The 20,425-nt window shown below is 42.6% G+C and overlaps 1 long non-coding RNA gene across 10 annotated transcripts in view; it reads left to right on the top strand.

The window, feature by feature from the left end:
• Positions 1-20,425, top strand: part of LOC307033483 — a 94,449-nt gene that overhangs the window by 50,132 nt on the left and 23,892 nt on the right. For all 10 annotated transcript variants that reach the window (XR_013806516.1, XR_013806517.1, XR_013806518.1 and 7 more), the window contains one exon: positions 9,688-9,897. This is a non-coding gene — a long non-coding RNA (uncharacterized lncRNA). The remainder of the gene's footprint in view (positions 1-9,687; positions 9,898-20,425) is intronic.

Below are 20,425 nucleotides of genomic sequence, written 5' to 3'. Positions count from 1 at the left end.
TTACAGTTGTTGTTTAAAAGAGTCCAGTCAATTGGTGTTCATTTAGAATAAAACAAATAATATGGAGTCATCCCAGATATGTCATTTCCAGTTACTCTTTGATACTTTTTTAACCGTAAACATCTCGTCTCGTGCGTTTCTTCCTCTGCGAAAGTGAAAGCTCTGACAGTTCTACCCGGAGACGTTGGCCCCCAGAGGAAGAGTTTTATTTGCAGGCAAAGACCCCGACACTGAACCCGCTCTGAGCACCGAGGGCCAGCAGGGAATACACACAGACCACACACACACACTCACACACACACACACACACACACACACACACACACACACACACACACACACACACACACACACACACACACACACACACACACACACACACACACACACACACACACACACACACACACACACACATAATGGTGTAGTTCACAGGCTCATATCTTCACTTGTTAATGCCGTTTACATGAGCACACACGGAACAAAAACACACATACGACAGATCAAATATATCCGAACGTGAGAAAACACACATGTACACAACACACACACACACACACTCCTCCAGCTGTTCTCTAAATGTTGATTACACAAGACACCGGGGGGAGCCTTCTCCTCCCCTTCCTCTCTTCCTCCTCTGGTAGCCGGGCGATCCCCCCCCCCCCCCCACGAGGAGGCTGAGCGGGACAGGCTGACCCGAGGTGCTCAGTGACCCGGGGTCTGGGGTCCAGAGAGGGCCGTGGCCCCGGGGCCTCTTGGCTGGGCTGCCTCCCCCTCAGCTCTATGATGGGATGGGAGACATGGGCAGAGACAGCGAGGCCCCGGGACAACTGGCCAAGGAGCAAAAATATAAACATTAAAATCATAAAAAACTCCTCCGCTGTCGGGATGCTCGGGTAACTTTGTGTCAAGTGAAACGGAGAATTAAAAGAAGATGATTTTTATCCGACGTGAATATTTGCAGGCGTTGGAGGCTCTTATCCAGCAGGAGAATAAGATTAGAGAACACGAGGCGAACACTTTCCATCAGTCTAGATCAGGGATGGGCAACTTGGATGGTGGTGGGGGCCACATAATGTATGTACTGTCCACCAGGGGGCCGCAGATTCACTTGGAATACACACACACACATTGCATGTATTGTATGTAATTATTAACAAATTAAGTCTGAAATCTTCATTGACATTTTACAATATTTTTCAGGGAACATCCTCTAAGAAGCTCACTAAACAAATATCAGTTCACAGAAATGTATTTAATTTTTAGAAGTGGCATGTTTGTATTGAACAAGTTATTTAACAGTGGAATAAAACTATTGGAAACTATTGGAAAGCACGGAAAATGTGTGTGCATTAAGATTAACCATTAAGATGACATAAAAATGAAATCATGAACACTAACCCAGACATTAGTTGTCTAACTTGAACCTAAGACACTTGTAGCCAGTCTCTGCTGACGCACAATAAGGGGAGTGTCCACACAGACACCTGTCAACCCGCACTCTGCTGTCCCTCCCTCCCGTTGAAATTATGAATGAAAAGCGTATAGTAATCATAGATAACACGGCAGGCTCCGTGACAGTTTGTTTTCATCTGATTTCAAATAAACAAGGTTTTTAGAATATGAAACTTGTTTCGCCAAATTCAGATGATAAATACAGCTTAGAAGCTTGTAAAGGCATAATTACAAGATGTAATTTAACGTCACAGCAGACATAACAACAGCCGGTGTTTCTTGTGAGGGTTTCCCCGGGAAACAAACACAATACACACAAACGCCTCACAGATTATTTTGCGGTATTTGGCTGCCGAACGAAATCATGTACGCAGCTCGCGACGTAACTAGGAGTCTAGTGGACGGTATCAGTACTACAAGTAAAACAATTAGAAATAAAATAAATTATTATTTGTTCCTCGTCCTTGGTCTTGATCAAGTGCAGTTTAACTTTTTGGTTATGATCAACGTCTCGCGTCGACTAGGAGCTGCAAAACAACTTTAGATGAACTTGTAGGCAAATTTGGAATCTGATGAAGGAATCTGATGAAAATGTGGATTATAATCTAAACCTATTCCACTAAAATCCACTATATATTCCATATTATTGTCCCTTATACAATCGGTGGTCACTAAACTACATGTAAGTGCTATCAAACACTGCACAGAAGGAGAAGAAATATAAATTTAGACTTGGAACTGAATAGCGTTTATAATACTTTTTGTGTAATCTGAGTTTTAAGATCCTCTTCCTTTTTGGGATTTCTACTTTCCTCGAACTCCTCACAAAGCATTAACCACATGTCTTTAACAATACAAAGTCAAATTGAGAGCATTATAGTGCCGCTGAGATGAGGACTGTCTCACCTGGTGACGGTTGTTTAGTTTCTTTACTCTGTATGTTAAGATGTGCAGTGAGCATCTGGGCCCGAAGGAGCTTCATTTTCACTAATGGGGGAACTAAAGAGATCTCTGAGCTCCAGCTCCCTGAGGCAAGAGACAGCGGAGGTTGTAACGTTCAACTTAATGACGGAATGAGCTCTGTCAGAGTGCAGGGAACATTAAAAAGGACAAGTTAGAAAATGCAGAAAGGAGATGCTTGTGGATGCTTCTGTAATTCTGCTCAAACGTAGTTTGATTTTTGAAGTGCAATAACGAAATAAAACTGACTTTCTGGTTGCATTTGATGGTACAATCTAACGCTGACATGACAAACATGATTTAGGATACTGCTTAAAGACAACAAAAATGCATTTGACTTCAAAAACAACCCAAATGAGTTAGTAGTTTGCACGTGATTTGTTTCTGATACATGTAAAAAAAACAAGATTTCTAACTTGTTTTGATTGGACCACATTTGCATTTCCATCCATTCAGCATTCAGTTCCTGCATCAGCTGTCTGCGCGCCTGAACTTCCTGCTGCTTAATGTATGCTCACTGTGCGTGTGCACGACCTGTCTGAAGTGATTCCTGACGGCCTTGTTTAATTAGCAGCATGTGTGTGTGTGTGTGTGTGTGTGTGTGTGTGTGTGTGTGTACTTTTATACATATTCATCCGGCCGCACATTTCAGCCCCATTGATGTCGTAATTGATTCAGAAGCTTTTTCTAATTCCTGCAAAAGCAGTCGGAGAATTTCAATGACTTTGCATTTCGGGGGAAGAGGAGATGAAAAGAGGGAGGGGGGGGGGGGGGGGAGGAGATCTGAGTGTACACCTGAGGACGGTGTGATTCCTTACAGAGCTTTGTTGTTTCTCTTTTCACAAGTAAATTACACATTTAGGATTTATTAAGACAAGAAACAATTTTCAAATGGTGTATCCGCGAAGCCTCCGTGGAGATGTGCTCATTACTCTGTAGCCCGGGGCCATGTGCACCGCCTCTTCCTTCCCCCCCCTCTCCCCTTCCCCTCCGTCTGTGTTTTTCAGCGCCGCGTAGCCGTAATGTCACAGCGGTGCGTTCAGAACCGCGACGACGATTTGGGCTCTCAGCAGGTGCCGCCCCGATGTCTGTTCAATTATTAAAGTGAGGGCCACATGGACGCATTACAGCCGCCGCACCCATTAGATAAAAAGACGACGCCTTTTGACATATTTCCTCACAAAGGCGCCGCCGCTGCAACCCCTTTCTTGTTGCTTCTTTTTGTTTTATTCATCACCGTTGTCATGTTTTTTTCGCCCTCTTTTAGTATGCATGGAAATATTAAAGAGCCATTTGTTCCCTTTCAGTGTTGTGGGCACAAGAGCTATCATGATCCTTTTGATTCCCTCTCGTCAAACTGAGGTCACGTATGCTCCTTGTAGCTCCCCCGGCTCTTTTTAACTTCCCAGCAGCCCCCCCGTCGGCCCAATCTAGGCATGAAAACGGCCGTCGTAGTGATAAATAAATCATGTGGTGGACACAAAGTTAAACCAGACACAATGGCTTCCAGCAGCCGCCTTCCTTCTCTTCTTCCTCTTCCGACAGCGCTCAGAAGTTGAGACTTTCAGAGCCTGATTGGTCATTACAGTGTCATCAAAGTCCAGCATCGAAAACATGTAACTCATGAATCCTTTATCTGGTATTTCTCCTTCTTTCCTTGTTCACACATCCTCTTAAACTTTACTTTTTTTGTCAAAGAGTGAGTGGCAGCGGGAAGTGAAAGGCAGGGTCAGATTTAAACCAAAAATCTCTGTTTTGATGTGGAAACCTACAAACATAAGTGTTCTACAACCTTTAATATCTTTTGAAAATAAGATAATTTGTTTCTCACTCTCACGTCTGTAAAGTGAATATGAGCCTGCAGCCGGTTAGCTTAGCTTAGCTTAGCTTAGCATGGACAAAGTTATATATTTTGATCATTTATTGTGCAATCTGTCCAAAAAACGAAGTGTCAAAAATAAAAGTAGTTTACCATTTAACAGGGGGTAGTTTGGCCAGATTAATATTATTCCAGTAAACCGACGATGTAGATTACAATTTGTTTTAATCTTAAGCAAATGAAGTGGTTTGGATTTCCCTGCATTGTGAGTTTGCAATTTGATCAGTTTTAGTTATAACTAGATTAAGATTTTGGAAAACAAGCACATATGTTTCTTACTTCAACATCTGTACAGTCAATATGAAGCTATAGCCTGGTTAGCTTAGCATAAATGCCGGACAAAGTTGTTATTTCTTGCAATATCTATTTAAAAAAAACAATGTGTCCAAACGTTTTAGCCAGAATTATCTTACATAATTTGTCCAACAGCAGTTAAGATACTAAAAGTTTGATCCAGGTACGAGTATTTTTCAAATAATTTTATTTTGAAACCTAGTTTTTCACCTGTCCACCTTCAACTCTAATCGTTGGATGGCACCACATTGTGTTCTTCACGATATTTGTATTTTCTGTAGCTTCATCCGTATAGGGTTATTATTCAGCAGGTTTCTTTCAAATTAAACCCAAACGAAAATATATATTTTGACATCGCTCTCTGCTGTCTTTTAGGAAAACGTAGAGTAGTATCAGCCATGCATCTCTCCACCCCCACAGCGATACACCCCAACCTCCCGTCTTCTCCTCCTCTTCCTCCTCCTCCTTGTTTGATTCTTCTCTGTGTGTTCTGTACATGCCAACAAATCCTAATTGCACCCCACACACTTTTCTTCCCACCGATGCTGCGCGATTCGTGCCACCAAATTCCTTGTGTGCTAATTAGGCACGCAACCACGGTGGATACACTCCTGACAGGTGCTGCTGGCCTGCCGGGGTCACACACACACACACACACACACACACACACACACACACACACACACACACACACACACACACACACACACACACACACACACACACACACACACACACACACACACACACACACACACACACACACACACACACACACGCACGCTAGAAGAGACAGAGAGAGAGAAGGAGAGAAGCTCGTGCTCACAGCATTAAAAATAAATGGAGAGGGGAGAATAACGAGAGAGGCAAGACGTGTTAATTTCTAGCTTCCATCTGTTATTACATAAGCACTGCCAACTACTAGCATCTCTGGAAGAACAGAGAAAGAGAGGAGGAGAGCAAGAAAACAGCCGTAACTGAAGTCCTCCTGCATGGAAGAAGAATTCCCCGGGGAGGCCGGCGAAGCACAAATCTGAATGATCGAGCAAATGCAAACTTGAAAGATTCATTTAAAGGTTTTGCTTCCAAAAGCGTTTGAACACACAACCTGGTGTTCCTACCTCGAAATGTGGCAAAAAACGAAAAAATGTGCCATCGAATATGTTTGCTGGTTTATAAGTTAGGGCCTCGAGAGAGCTGGATATGTTGAAAAGTGAGTTTTGAAGTTGTCTCAACAAAGTTTTTCTAAGTAAAGAAGTTGATAGATAAGAATCAAGATGGATGTTTAGGAATGTAAAGAAGACTTTTGTCAGAAAATGTTGCTTTATTAGGGCTAGTTCATTCAGGTGTCAGTATCACTGTAGAATTTGGCTTTCTTGCTGAAAGTGAAAAAGCACACCTTTCTCATGTCTGTACTGTAGATATGAATCTCCAGCAAACAGCAGGTTAGCTTAGCTTAGCATAAAGACTGGACACAAGGGGAAATTACTATCATAGCGTTGTAACGAAATATGTCTCCCAGCACCTTTAAAGCCAAGAAACACTGATGCTCTAATTCTGACTTTATACAAATATTAAGTCTGTGCAGAAAAAGCCCTCCACATTTCAATAAGAATGATCCCCTCCTGTTGCGTTGTTTGCTTAAACATATTTCCAGCAGCTCTTCCCCACTGAAGCTGTCCTGTACAAATAATCCAGTGACAGTGAAGAAGGGAAAACAATCCCCTGTCTGAGGAACAATGGGACGAGCCGAAAAACAAAAGCGCGGCGCCGAGTGACGAGCACCTCCAAGGTCTCCGCTGCGTGTTTGGTTTCGGGATCTTTCCCAGTGTTGATGTCCTGAGGTGGCGTATGTTTGGTGCAGCAGACGGGAATTCTTTCTTTGTTTTTCTGGACGGAAAACACACCAGGAGAGGCTGTGATTGTCTCAGGGACGGTGCGGATTCTTTCCCAGGGCGTGTAGTGAGTCCCTGCCAAAACACACTCACGTCAACCTTAGTATTTGCAGCATTTCAACACCTTCTGCACCAAAGCCTGTAGCTGCCCTGTCTCTTGGAACACATTATAATTGTTTGTTCAATTATTTCTCTTGGATGAGGCACCTGCACTTCCCCAAGTGAACTCCTGAGACCAAAGCACAATTACAGAGCAGCGGCTGTTTAAAGAGCGGGGGGGGAGAGTCGGATAAATACCTTTTTAGCGTTCAAGGTAACAAGCAAAGGGTGACAGTGAGAAGGCTCGCAGGGAGCAATTTCCTATTTATTTGCCTTGTGATTTGACCTCGCTCTTGACAAGGTTCCAGCTTATTACCGTGTCTGTCCTCGCTGTAATCGCGGGCCCATTACAAATGTTCAGTAGGCTGGAAGTGCCAGATGTGGGCGAAGGAGAAAAAGCAAGGCAGAGAGCAGTGCTGACCGGTGCTGATGAACCCTCTGAATCGTATTGTGAGCTTTGGAATGTCACAGATAAGTAGCCAAGATGCTTGCAGGAATTGTAGATTGTGTTTTATGACCTCCACTGGCTGCTTTTAATGAGAAGTTCTGTGCAGAGGTGTGAAGTTGTTTGATAGGGAGGAAAAAATAAAGTTTACACGCTCTGCTTCTGTGAGGAAGTCCTGCTTAGCGTAGAGTACATGAGAACATGGTGTTATTCACGATGCTGTTTTATTAGCTGTATCAGGAGCTGCTTAGGAAGGCAGTGGGGTGTATACATGTGTTGTGGTGTGAGGAAATAATCACTTTTCATTAATGATGGCAGAAAATGAATTCACAACAGGCTTTTATGCTTGTCTCTCTTGTCTCATAGCAATGCGATTTCAAAATTAAAGTCAGAATATTTGTTATTATTTCCCAGGGGAATTTTTTTTTTTTTTACAGTTCCTCCATTTTAGAATATAATAAAAAATTCAAATAATATTTTATATTTAGGAATAACTGCTTATCAAAAATAAGAATGTGCAATAAAAAGATAAAATAGAAGATATGATATTTATATTTTTTAAATATAATAAAATATTAAACATAGGAGTTAAACTAAGAATGTGGAATACAAATATTAAATTAAAAATATATATTTATTAAAACATGTAATTACATAAACTGTCCAATAAAATGTACAATAAAACAATTAAAATATGTTTTATAAACACATATTTTTAAATATATAGGATCAATACGATACTAATGCTGAATTTCAAAATAGTTACTGCTACGATATTTGATCTCCTGCATTAAAAACAGTCCCTTCCTTTTATGCCCCCCACCCCTCACTCCACAGGGGGTGCTTGTACTCTCACAGTTACACTCTGTCACTCTGATGTGTGTTGGTGTGTGTGTGGGAATGACCATTTACATTCACAGCATATTTACTCCTGGCAGCTCATTGTGCACAGAGATGCCAGTGAGCGTTGTACGGCTCTGCTTTACACTGTGTGCAGTCACACAGCTATCACCCCCCCCCACACACACACACACACACCCCTCATGCACACCTCCCACCTCTGTCGCCATGCTCCGCGCCCTGCATGCATTATTCACCGCCAAATTAAAATACCGTCCGAGAGTGAGGGTTGCATGTTAAGGCAGCTGAGTCGGGGAGGTGCCGTCACAACAGCTGAAAGTGTCTGTCACAGAGTTCTAACTTTTTATTTTTTTCCCATAGTTCTCGGCAGTGCAGCTGCCTAAATGAGAGGGATTAAGTTAACTCCCCGCTCAGAGGAAGAGCAGGCCCTGGATTAGGGCACTGGGCATGGACACAGAGAGTATTCAAGCAGGAGCCCCAGCTTTTTAAAAAAGAGACGTGGGGAGGCAGCGGGGCGCGGCCCTCGCAGGGCCCAACGGCCGAGTTGCTTGAACAAATACATTGACAAGTGTAACGCCGCACACGCAACATGGAAAAGTATGTTGGAGCAGAGAGGGGGAACACTGGCGGACACGCAGACAATCACAAATGCATTCTTCTTCTTCTTCTTCTTTCCTCATGCTCTCTATCGTCTGTCATGACCTGAAACGCTGTCTCAGGCATGGAAATAAAAGATGTTAGGAATTATTCATGTAGGAGCTATAATTATGGAGAATCACTTCTGTAAGGTGACTAAATATGAACCCAGCAGGTGCTTGACACTGATGTTGTTGCCTCGTTTAAAGGCATTATAGAATTAGATTATCATATGATATTCTCTTTGACAAACACTTTGCCACGTTGAATGTAGCAGAAGACATCTTTAAAAGGAAAAAAAAAAAGAATACATCTTGACTCTTGGCTGATGCACATCCTAAATGTAAAAAAAACCTTTTTTCATATAAGAAAATGATCAAAGAATCCATCTCCTTCTCTCACTTCTTGTAGTTTGATCACTTTCCATACAGTTCCACCTGATTGAGTAATGAATCTGGCTGAATGTCTGCCCTCACTCTGCGGTCCGAAAAACCCTTCACAGAGAAGGGAAAAAAAACCTGGGAATGAGTGGAGATGAGAACAGGTGGTGAAACAGTGTGAGAAACACGAGGGAGGGAAAACAACAGACACCTGCTCGTGAAACCCAACCTGGTTCCTCCATCACATTCCTGCAGAGTTCAGCTGACAGCGGCTGGGAGGATACACTCAATCTCCTGCACTAAATCACTCCGCTGACACCGTGTGAGGGGAAGCGCATTCACCAGCTAATACTTAGAGGGAATACCTTTTATAAAGTGGAATTAGACACTGAAATATCCTGCAGGAATTCAGGAAATACATTATCAATGGATCCTGATCACCATGGCTAATGCTCGTGCTAATCAGGAAGCTAACAAATACATTATTGAGCGGTCAAGGCAAAGTACCAATACATAATTGTCATCATACACCAGCAGCATGTACTCAAAGTATAACATTAAAAGTAGCAGTAAATGTAACAAGTCCCTCAAAATTGTACTTAAGTACTTGGGTAAGTGTACTCAGTTACTTCCCATATTTGAAACCAAGTGAATAATCTTTGCTCTCGGAAACACCTGCCCTGTGATTTCAGAATCTTTTGGATCAAACCGTTTTTTCAGTAAATAATTAAGCACCCTAATCTCCTCTTGTCTCCCCCTCTGTGTTTGTTTCCCCCGCTGCAGGGAGCTCCGTCCCGTCAGCTCCGTGACATGGAAGCGACGGTGACACCGGAGATGACGGACGTCTTTTTGTCTCCCGCAGTCAGGACGCCGCGCCGGGCCCGCGGACGACTGTAATCGCTCGGACAGGTGACACATCTGTGGAAACCAGAAGATGATGGGGCAGACGACTCAAATCATGTGACCTGCACCTCACATGCCTCCTCCTGTACAGTAAGTGTCTGACGGGCTCCACCGTGACATCACATGACATTTAGGGAACGGAATGGTGTCCTTAAATTGATAAGATACTGTACAATACTCAGGGATGATGGCAGAAATGTGGAGACCTTTTTTTATTTTATTTATTCTCGACAAAGTAATAAAACCAGAGCCCAAGCATGAGGTTGAGGTATTTACATAAAAGCCACTTGCTTGTGCCAACAGTACCACTTAAGACCACATTTCCCATCAGCCCTGTCTGAGAAGTCTCCTCTTCTCCTACATTAACATGTGTTCCTGTTATTATAATTCCTCCTTTTCCACCATTATGAAAACGTTGACCTTTATTGAATAAAAAAAATCTGTTATTTTCTAATCTAATCCAGTGTTTAATAACTTTGTTGCATTTTTTATAATTTATCATAGTTAATTTGCTAATGATTCCTCTGTAAAGTTAGTGTTCCAGTTCATTTTAAAAGTGTAGCATAAGGTTGAGGTCAAGTTCTTGCACACTAAACGGAGAAACAGTGGTGGAATGTAACTCTACTTAAGTATAATTGTGGTACTACTTTACGTATTTCCGTTTTCTGCTGATTTGTACTTCCACTCGGGAAATATTTACCTTTGTCTCCACTACATACATTCCACACTGGCAGTCAATTATTTCATAAAGAAATACACAATGTTGTGTCATTTACTACGAATGTATTCAGCAATATCCAAAACCTGACCCACATGAAGAAATTACAACATGAACTCTTATATATATTATCTAATGATAAAAAAACACATTTAGAAGAGCTAGTATGCACAATCAGTACTTTTACTGAACGTGTCTGATAATACTTATGTACCTTTACTTAAGTAACATTTAGAACTCATGGCTTGTGATGTCATTTGGTTGAATTAGGCATTAGTCCTTTTACTCAAGTATAAAAGGCCATTGGGATGTAACAGTGTAGAGTGCACTCTCTGAAGCAGTTATTTGTATTTTGCTCGACAAACTTTGGAGAAACTTTGTGCTGATGTTGGTCATCTGTGGCCCTATTAGCAAAACAATCAAAGTGAGAACATGTATGTGCTTGTAGGTAGATCATTAGTCTCAAAAATCCCCCGCAACGCTGCATGCTCGCTCCCCGACTGTTTCAAAGAGCTTGTTTTGTGCCGTCCAATCCCCTCGTTGTTTATTAGTCGGGGCGAGCTGGATGGGCGCCGCAGAACCGAGGCTCAAGCCTTTGCGCTGGCTTCTCGTCTCAAACACATCTAAGCCGACGGAGCTTGTGATGGTCCTCTCGGCAGAGCAAAGAGCCACAGGCCGGAGAAGAGATGCTGCGAGCCCAGGGGAGGCGGGATCCGCTGCTATTTGTCAGAGCTTTCCATCGTCACTTTTCATGGACGGGAGGCGGCTGGGGGCTCTAATGTACTGGCGCCGTCTTCCTCCCCGCATGAGTGTTTTCTGTTTGGCTGCTGTCACTGAGAAAAGACACATAAGTACTCGCCCTGTATCTTTTCACACACACTTTCTCTCTGAAACACACACTCTGCGGACGGAGGGATGTGCTCTCCAGGGCTGACAATCCTCCCCGCTCTGTCTTTATCTGCTGGTAAATGTTGACAGACCACTGAACCTTGATGTCGGCCTGTGACAGGCTTAGCTGTTTGCAAAGTGTTGGGCTGAGGAAGAGGGGAAACAAAGGGGCCTCTGGTGTGGTGGTTAGCCATCATGGCTGCTCAGCTCGCAGTGAAAGGACCTCTAACACCATCCCCGCTCCGGCCGCTTCGCACACCATTAGGGAAATGGCTGCAGGCCTCTCTGCACCGCTCACATTAATGAGCGCCGTGTCAGCGTATCAGAGCTGATGTGTGTGACGAGCCAGGCCCAGCTCAGATCTTGAAAAACAAGAACGCTCAGGACAACATTTACTTCAGAAGTGACTTTGGCCTAGTTTCTGCTGCAGCTGGAAACTTCAGTGTTGGGTTTTGGATGCGGAGGAATGCTCTTTTCTAGCCCATCTTTTTACCTGACTGTGTTTCATTTAGAGATGAAGGGACAGTCAACAATCTATATTGTTATTTTATTGCTATCTGTCCGCTGATTGTTCATTTTAATTAAGGAAAAGTCAGAATGGAAGCTGCCAAGACAGGCCTCCACCAAACCTACAGTACAGGATCCAGACCTGATGGTATTTTTCGTGCAAAAACTACGTGTAGTCGATGACTTTCTTAAAGGAGATCTTCTTCATATGTGGACTAATAAGCAAATAAATTATCAAGCTGACATTAAGGGCAAAACATATTTATATATATTATTGTCATTAAATATTATTGATGGTTGGAAATAATTAAAGAGATAAAGGCCTGGATGCGAGAAAACTTCCTGCAACTAAATAGCTCCAAAACAGAAGCTATTTTGGTTGGCACACCAAACCAGGTCCAGTCATCCCCCATAACCCACATTACCTTTTCTGGACAAAACATACCCCTCCCCACAGCAGTTACCAACCTGGAGTTACATTTGACAGACATCGAACCTTTGACACCCACATCAAACACCTGTGCAAAACCTCCTACTACCACCTCAGGAACATTGCAAAACTCTGTCCCACACTCTCCCTGTCAGATGCTGAACAACTGGTCCAAGCCTTCGTCTCCTCAAGGCTTGATTACTGCAACGCTCTCCTCATCGGGACTCCTAGCGGGAGCCTTCAGAAGCTCCAATACATACAGAACAGTGCCGCTAGGATCCTGATGAGGGTGAGAAAGTACAACCACATCACACCCGTCCTTCATTCCCTCCACCGGCTTCCTGTCTCATTCAGGATCTAATACAAGATCGAACTACTGACCCATCAATGCATCCACGGGAACGCTCCTCCATACCTGAAGGAACTTCTCACATCTCAAACCTCCGCACGCAACCTCCGCTCCACAACTAACCATCGGCTTCGCCCCCATAGGACCAAACTCCGCACAATGGGGGATCGGGCTTTCTGTGCAGCTGCTCCTCGTCTTTGGAATTCCCTCCCAGACCACCTGAGGACTCCACAGACCACCCGAGGACTCCACAGACCACCTGAAGACTCCACAGACCACCTGAGGACTCCACAGACCACCTGAGGACTCCACAGACCACTGATGCCTTCAAGAAAGGCTTAAAAACCTTTCTTTTTAAAAAAGCTTTTGATTAAACTTTTGTTTATTTTGTTTGTTTTTATTATGCCTCATGTAGCACCTAGGGATTGCTGTGAGCAATGAAAGGTGCTTTATAAATCGAATTTATTATTATTATTATAATTATGTTTTTTGGGCAAATAATGTCGGTAACTGTTTTGACTCAACTCTAATATATAATACTTGTATATACAGTATCTCATCTGTAGTTAAATAATTTATCTTAGACACTGTTAAAGTTAAAGTTATTTGGTCCTGTAACCTGGCTTTTTATAGTAAATAAACATAGATATATTTGAAGAATAAAGACGTCAGAGGTCGGCTTTTTCCAACGGAGCTCCTTTCTTAGCTTACAGTTAAGGAGATGTATATATTATTGTAGGTTGGAAATCATTTAATCTTTACCAGATGAGTTGGCAAGTGATGTAGGCAGAGCTGTTGGAAGACAAACATGGCTCCTTAGGGAAAAAGAAGCGCGCTGCAATAACATCTCTACTCAGTTTTCTTTACATCCGTTTTCGACATGAGATAGCTGGTGTTAGGTGGCTTATTGTTGTTCGAGTTGAGAAACACAACATCCTCCCTTGAAGCAGCAGGATAAAACACACGGACATATCAAATCCAACATGAAAGTGAGTGTTGGATCTGTTTTGCTTTCCTTATTTAAACCCGCCAGCTGCAGTTCATCTTCCTGACGTGTCACAAGCCTCACCTCTCCGTGTTTGATATGCTTCCCCTGCATCCCCCCCCCCCCCCCCCCCCACCCCCCCCCCCCATCCCCCCCCCCCCCCCCCCCCCCCCCCCTCTCCACTTCCTGTGGGAACTGCGGTCACGTCTGATCGACCCTTTTTCGATGCCACAGTCTATGAAGACACTAGGTGAGGACACACAATGAGGTGCGGCGCTCGCTCGGGGTCTCGACCCACCGGGGCTTTTGACGGTGACAGGGTCTTCCTCCGAGGAAGTCTCCCCTGACACATCGGGAGAAACAATAGATGCCGGGCTGGAGGATGCGAGGAAGCAGATTAAACCGGAGTCATCGGGGTTCCTCTGAATGAAGATGATAATGTGTCGCACACGGGGACTGAGGAGAAGATTGGATTTCAGCAGAGGGCGATTGAAACATGTTCCTGGTGTCCATTGAGGAAGACCCTGCCTGCTTTAGTATCAAGCAGCAGCTGAAATAATGAAAGTTGCGAAGTTAGAAACAATGGCAGAAATTATCAGCTTACGTTCTGCATTCATCACTCACAGTTTAAAGATGTCCTGTGACCCCCTTGCTCTTACTTTACTCGTTTCACATGCACTTATTTCCTCTTGCATAATCAATTCAACACTACCTGTTGTCTCATGTTTCACAGTTTGTATGAGGAAGGCTAGTTCAGCATTTCCTGTCTGCATGATTGAATAGTTGAAACTGATGGCAGAACAATTGATCAACTGTCATGGATGAAAACAAGTTGCGGCTTCAGACGATGAAGTGTATCATTTTCTATTTTTAAAAGATGCACCAGGAAGTTGAAATACTGTATGTCAAACTTTCCGTATCCACCTGGGTTAGGATTGTCTGTTTTTTCAGCAGCTACTTGGACTTTGCACTTACTTTGAGTACAAAGGGTAGCCCACTGTGTAACAGGAAGTAAAGCAGTGTCACTTGTATTCATAATACCTGTTTCTATGAGCACTTATCACAATGCTCGTTTTACCCTCAGCTCTTGTAGAGTTCCTGCTGTTTCCTGAACGTGTAAATGTACACTTATTGTACAGGCCTGACTCCTGACCCTGTTTGATCTCAGTGGAAACACATCCAGGTCTTAACACGGTTTCACACCGCTGATTAAACTAACGCTGAGCTCATGGTTTCTCCTCCACATCCTGAAGGAAGCTGTTTTCTCTCCTCGTCCTCACACAGGCCTGTCCGCTTGTTTTTCTCTTTTCTTCCTCTCTCTTTCTCTCCTTTCCCCCCTCCATCTCAGGGAATTCACTTCACTTTAATTGTTTGACAGTCTTTTCCTGCCTTTATGCCACGGCCGCAGAAGGTGCCGAGGATTTTTCCTTCTTTTTTGAGGCATTAATAACATTCCGCTCCACTGATTCCCCGGGGCACAACCTCATTATGGCTTATAGGCAGAAAAAAATAAACTGTCTGTAGCGCCTGGCAGCTTTTTCCCCTCCCTTTCTCCCAGAAATGAGGAGTCGGTGTAAAGTGCCTGCTTATAAAACAGTCTTCTTGTTGCTAACTAAAACACATGTCCAGGGTGTTATCTGTTTCCCTGACAGGAAGTGGCTGCCGGCTGCACACACACGCTGCTGTTGACGGCAGCCTGCACTGGGTGGCAGCACTGTGGGTGACATTTCACAGGAGAGGACTTACAGTGTGTGTGTGTGTGTGTGTGTGTGTGTGTGTGTGTGTGTGTGTGTGTGTGTGTGTGTGTGTGTGTGTGTGTGTGTGTGTGTGTGTGTGTGTGTGTGTGTGTGTGTGTGTGTGTGTGTGTGTGTGTGTGTGTGTGTGTGTGTGTGTGTGTGTGTGTGTGTGTGTGTGTGAGCCTGCATGTACAATAGCCACAATTGATGATCTGTATTTAAATTGACTTAGTTGTCTCCTCCCTGTTGCATCTTAAGGCATTATCAATCAATCAATCAATCCATGTTTATCAGACTTTTTCAAGGTAGTTGTAAGATAAGAGAAGATACTTTATTGATCCCAATTTGGGAAACGTTTGTGTTGCCTTTTAAAGACATGGCAATTAAAAGAAAAGAAATAAACAAGAAAGTAGAAAATATACATGTTGAATTTACAAATTAACAAGATATAAAGCAAGGTATTATATATACATAAGTATGTGACAGATGGAATATTAAATGATTATTAAATATAAATGTAAGTACTAGTGGTAATATTTAAGAATTATATCGTGAGCAAACAGCTGATTTATTCTGTTAGAAGCTAAACAAATATATAGAAAGTTGTTCTTGAGAGTGTCAAACTAGTGTTTACTAATATCAAACTATTATTTTTTAAGATCAAGGAAAATTATCGTGTGTCAAAACAATGTTCAACTAAACTTTTTTACGTGATTTTTAAAATATTTGTGAAGATTTTAAATGATTAGCTAGGGCAATCCCCAAATCAAATGTCAAATAACAGGAGGTGCAATATTAATTAAAATACTTTTTTTTTTTTTGTTCATAATGTGAAGTATAGCGTTGTGCAGAGATGCCATTTTTTGTGACAGCTCCTTGCAAAAACGCTGAATATTTCAACATATCTTTTACATCCAAATGAGTATGATGATTAAAAAAAAGTCAAATTTATCACAATTTAGAATTTGCTTTCCCAAAAAGTTCAGCCAAAATATGAGAATCATTTGAACTAAGTTAAAAAACAAAGTGTAATCCAATCTTCTCTCTGATAAATATGTAAAATTAGTCTTTCAAATCATCTGAGGGCTGATCAGGCGTATCAGTATTTTCATCTCGTAGTGTTATTCAAACTGGAAGGCGGCCAGTCCTCTGCTGGACACACCGCCCGGGGTCAGGTGCCTTGCCAAAGGGCAGGGAGTCAGAGAGGGAGAGGGGAGAGAGGGCGTCCTCATTGACACCGAGCGGGGAATGTGCCGCTGATACACTTTAAAGGCCAGACGTGCGGTCGGCTGACGGCAGCTTTGCATTTTAAAAGTGAATTATTTGAACTTTGCCTTCACCTCTGTGACTTTCTGCCGACATCCGTTGACCTTTTATTTTATAATCCTGCTTCTTCACAAACCACAACAAGAAGACTTTATTAAAAAAGAAGAAGTTCCTTGTTTTAGTTTAAGAAAGTCAAGAATGTCTGCATAATGTCGGATCAGAGCGGCAACATATAAATTGTTAAACAACTGTCTTTATACTAGAGCTCAAAGCTGCAACAACCAGTCAGTTATTAAGAAACAAACACCTGTCCGTCTGTGACACGTTTACAGTTCAGGTGCAACTTGCGAAAGAAATGTATAGTAGTTTTGCTTTTGGGACACTTTTGAAATATTATTTATTACGTTTTGTGAATGTCATTTTAAATTGGAAAACATTTCTTTAACAACTTAAAGAAGCCCTGTTTCCTGTAGTGTGTTATATGTCACATTAGGCGCATTCACACCGCAGTACTTTTCCCACAAAGGTTCATGAGAATTTAGTTCAACAGAACTCTTTAGTTCTGATGAACTAAATACAGATCGCGTTCACACCGGAATAAGTCCCTGGGGGTGGATTAGGCAAATGAAGCCGCTGACGTCACTTCTTCTTCTTCTGCTTTGGGTTTACTGGCATGCCGCAAACAACTTCACAGCGTATACTGCCGCCCAAAATCCCCGGCCGGAAGTCCCCAGAGTTGGGGACTGGCTGAAGCCTTCCGAGTAAATCGCCAGAACGTCGACACCTCCTCATCTCCCCCTTCCCATGTTTTATTTTGTGTTGCCATAAGTCAGTCTCTCTGCGTTTTTGCGCTGGGCTAATGCTAATGCTAATAATGCTAATAAAATGGTGGCTTCACAACACTTTTTTTGAGTTTTACGGGGCGTGGTTTGCAATCCGCCCAGCCAATCAGAAATATAGCTCTTTTCTCACAAGAGAGCCGCATGAGAGTCCCTGCTCTCTAGCAGGGACGGAAAAGGGGGTAAAAAGGTTCTCATGAACTAATTTTAGTTCCGGCTCTTTTTGGTGTGAACGCGACATTTCGGAACTATATCGGAACTAAAGTGGGAAAAGTACTCCGGTGTGAACGCGGCTATTGTACGTGAAAAGGCGGGACATCTCTAAGCGGTTGACCAGTCACAACAGAGCCGGCCAGCTGACCAATCAGAGCAGACTGGGCTCTGGTTTCAGACAGAGAACAATAAAGAGCTTTTTGAACATTAAAGTGTGGAGACATGTCCCAGTAGAGACACTACATATACATTTTTACCTGAAAATGAGCAAAATATGGCCAAACAGTCTATTAAACAATAACAACAAAGGAAAATAAATGTATTTCTTTTTGCTGAATTTATTCTTATCCATGGCAGTCTTCTTGCTCCTTGTACTGTCACTCTTTTAGTCAGTCTTTACTGAGACAAATTCCTTTCCACTAAATGCAGAGACTGTTTCTAAAAGCTTTTTTGCCCTTAAGATTTATATTCATTCAGTAAACTTGAGGGTTTTTCGCAGAGCAGTTAACCGTCGATATAACTTCAATCAGCCCACATGCATTTCAGGCAAGGTCTGCATCAAATCCCACTAATGTGCCTCCAAAATACATCTGAGCTGTTATTGAGTGAAGGGTTGTAATTAAAGGCAGGTTCACATCGATGAATATGGGTTATTTAGCTCCAAATATACTTTACATAATCCTTAAAATACACAAGGAAGCGCCTGCTCTTGAGGGAAAAAATATAAATGAGTGGGAAAGCTAATGGACATGTTGATGGCATTTCAGTAGACCTAATAAGAATTGATTCTCGGTTGTGAGAACATTTTCATTCCTCAAACCTCCCCCGTGCTTTACATGTGTAATGAACCTGCCTGAGCATTGATCAAAAACAAAAATTGGAGGAGTAAATCTGCTTAAAAAGCCCCCCCGTCCTGTTCTTTGTCCTGGCAGCAGGCTGGCCAGCACTTACAGAGGTGCTATATGTCTCTTAAATGACTAAATTGCCTTCTGGCCCCCGTGCTTTTCTCCCCCACGACGGTTTGCGGGCATTAGTCGAAAGTTTTTTACCGCAAATATTTAATCCTTGCCATGACTGACAATGTTGTCAGACCTCCGGACGGGTTTTACGGCGTTATTACAAGCGCTCCTCCGTCCGTGGCACTTTGGATTATTCAAGATTATGTTGTAATCCCTTTAATCCTCATTGCATTAAGATTTCAGTCAAAAATACGGCAACAGTAAAGTAGCACTCAGAAGCAATGAGGTCTTAAGCAGGCGTCATGATTGGGCCTCATTTCCTCCTGCTTTTCTCTTTATTTAGTCTCCGGTCTCCTGCATTGTCAATAAGCTGAGCAACAGATATGTGTTTGCTTTAGAGAAGAAGCCACAGTGATTTATTCCATCACATCGGAGGAAAACACATATTTACCATCGCGCAGTGTCAAAGACAAACTGAGGGCAGGGTGCGTTCACAAGCAGCATCCTAGTTTCCTCCCGTCTGTATCTGGGAACTTTTCTGATGAAATATTTGTCTCCGGCGTTGCGTCCTGTGGTTACTGTTCAACTCCCCCCCCCCTCCCCACCCCTTATCGCTCCTCGCTTCACTTCCCGCCATGGCAGAGAGATCCCGCTCTCCTCTGTGTGAATAAAACAACCTCCCACGTTTAACTCTATCTGTCTTTATGTGTCTGTTAGAAAACTCATCTGCATCCTCTGCTGCAGGATTCTTGATAAGATGCAAATCCATCGATTTTTTTTATTATTTGCAAATCACAATAAAACTGTGTGGTTTCTGTTGAAATATTCATCAAACTGAAAGCCTTATCAGATCTGTCCCCTCCTGAAGTCTGACATCATACCAGAGGACATTTCATGGATGTCACTTTTACAAACGTATTCAGGAGTTAACTTGAAATTCTGTTAGGCACCAGTGAGACAACAAAAAGCTTTCCTTAAATCCCATCTTTTATATTTCACCTCTGTGTGTCTTGCATTATTTTAGTGCAATGTTGGTACATGTTGCCTATCTGTTTTCATAGACATTATTCCTGTTCTGTGGGTGAATGGATTCAGGAGCTTAACATTTACCGTAACGTCGCATAAAGTTATAAAACCCTTCTTTTTTTTTACTTGATTAATATCAATTTAGTGGCTTTTACCATTTTTATTTTTATTTGGATAGAAAAATCTGGAAAAATGGTAAATTATAGGTAACAAAGTTTGTACAAATACCACATTTGCCATATTCAAATTATTTAATGAAAATTAATCAATTGTTGATTTAAACTTTGAGGCCTTTTTACATTAATGCATTTAGCATGTATAACTAGTTTTGACTTACTTTTAAAAAGTGATACTCAAGTATAAATAATCTCGAATAACTTTTCTTTAAATTTGAAGATACAGTGCGTTCAAAGGTCACATCTCCAGACTGACCACTTCAAAACAGCTCCTCAGTTTCTGAAGCATGTACAGAAACACCCAAAAGATCTCTGGGTCTGTACTGACATGTTTTCACCGGAGCTGGAGGAAGAGAGGCTGATCAGGTCTGAGGGGGGGGGGGGGGGGGGGGTGGGTGTTAGCAGCATCATCTTTAATGTGATCACAGACGCTCCACTGATCCCCCTCCCACCCACCACACAAACACATCATCCCTGCCTCCTGGAGATGCTCTGTGTTTCTTATTTCTGCGTGATCTGGAAGATA

This window comes from Notothenia rossii (assembly GCF_949606895.1).
Source record: "Notothenia rossii genome assembly, chromosome: 3".
Lineage (NCBI taxonomy): Eukaryota > Metazoa > Chordata > Actinopteri > Perciformes > Nototheniidae > Notothenia > Notothenia rossii.
Note: the sequence above shows the minus strand (reverse complement) of the source record. Positions and strands in the feature narration are given on the sequence as shown.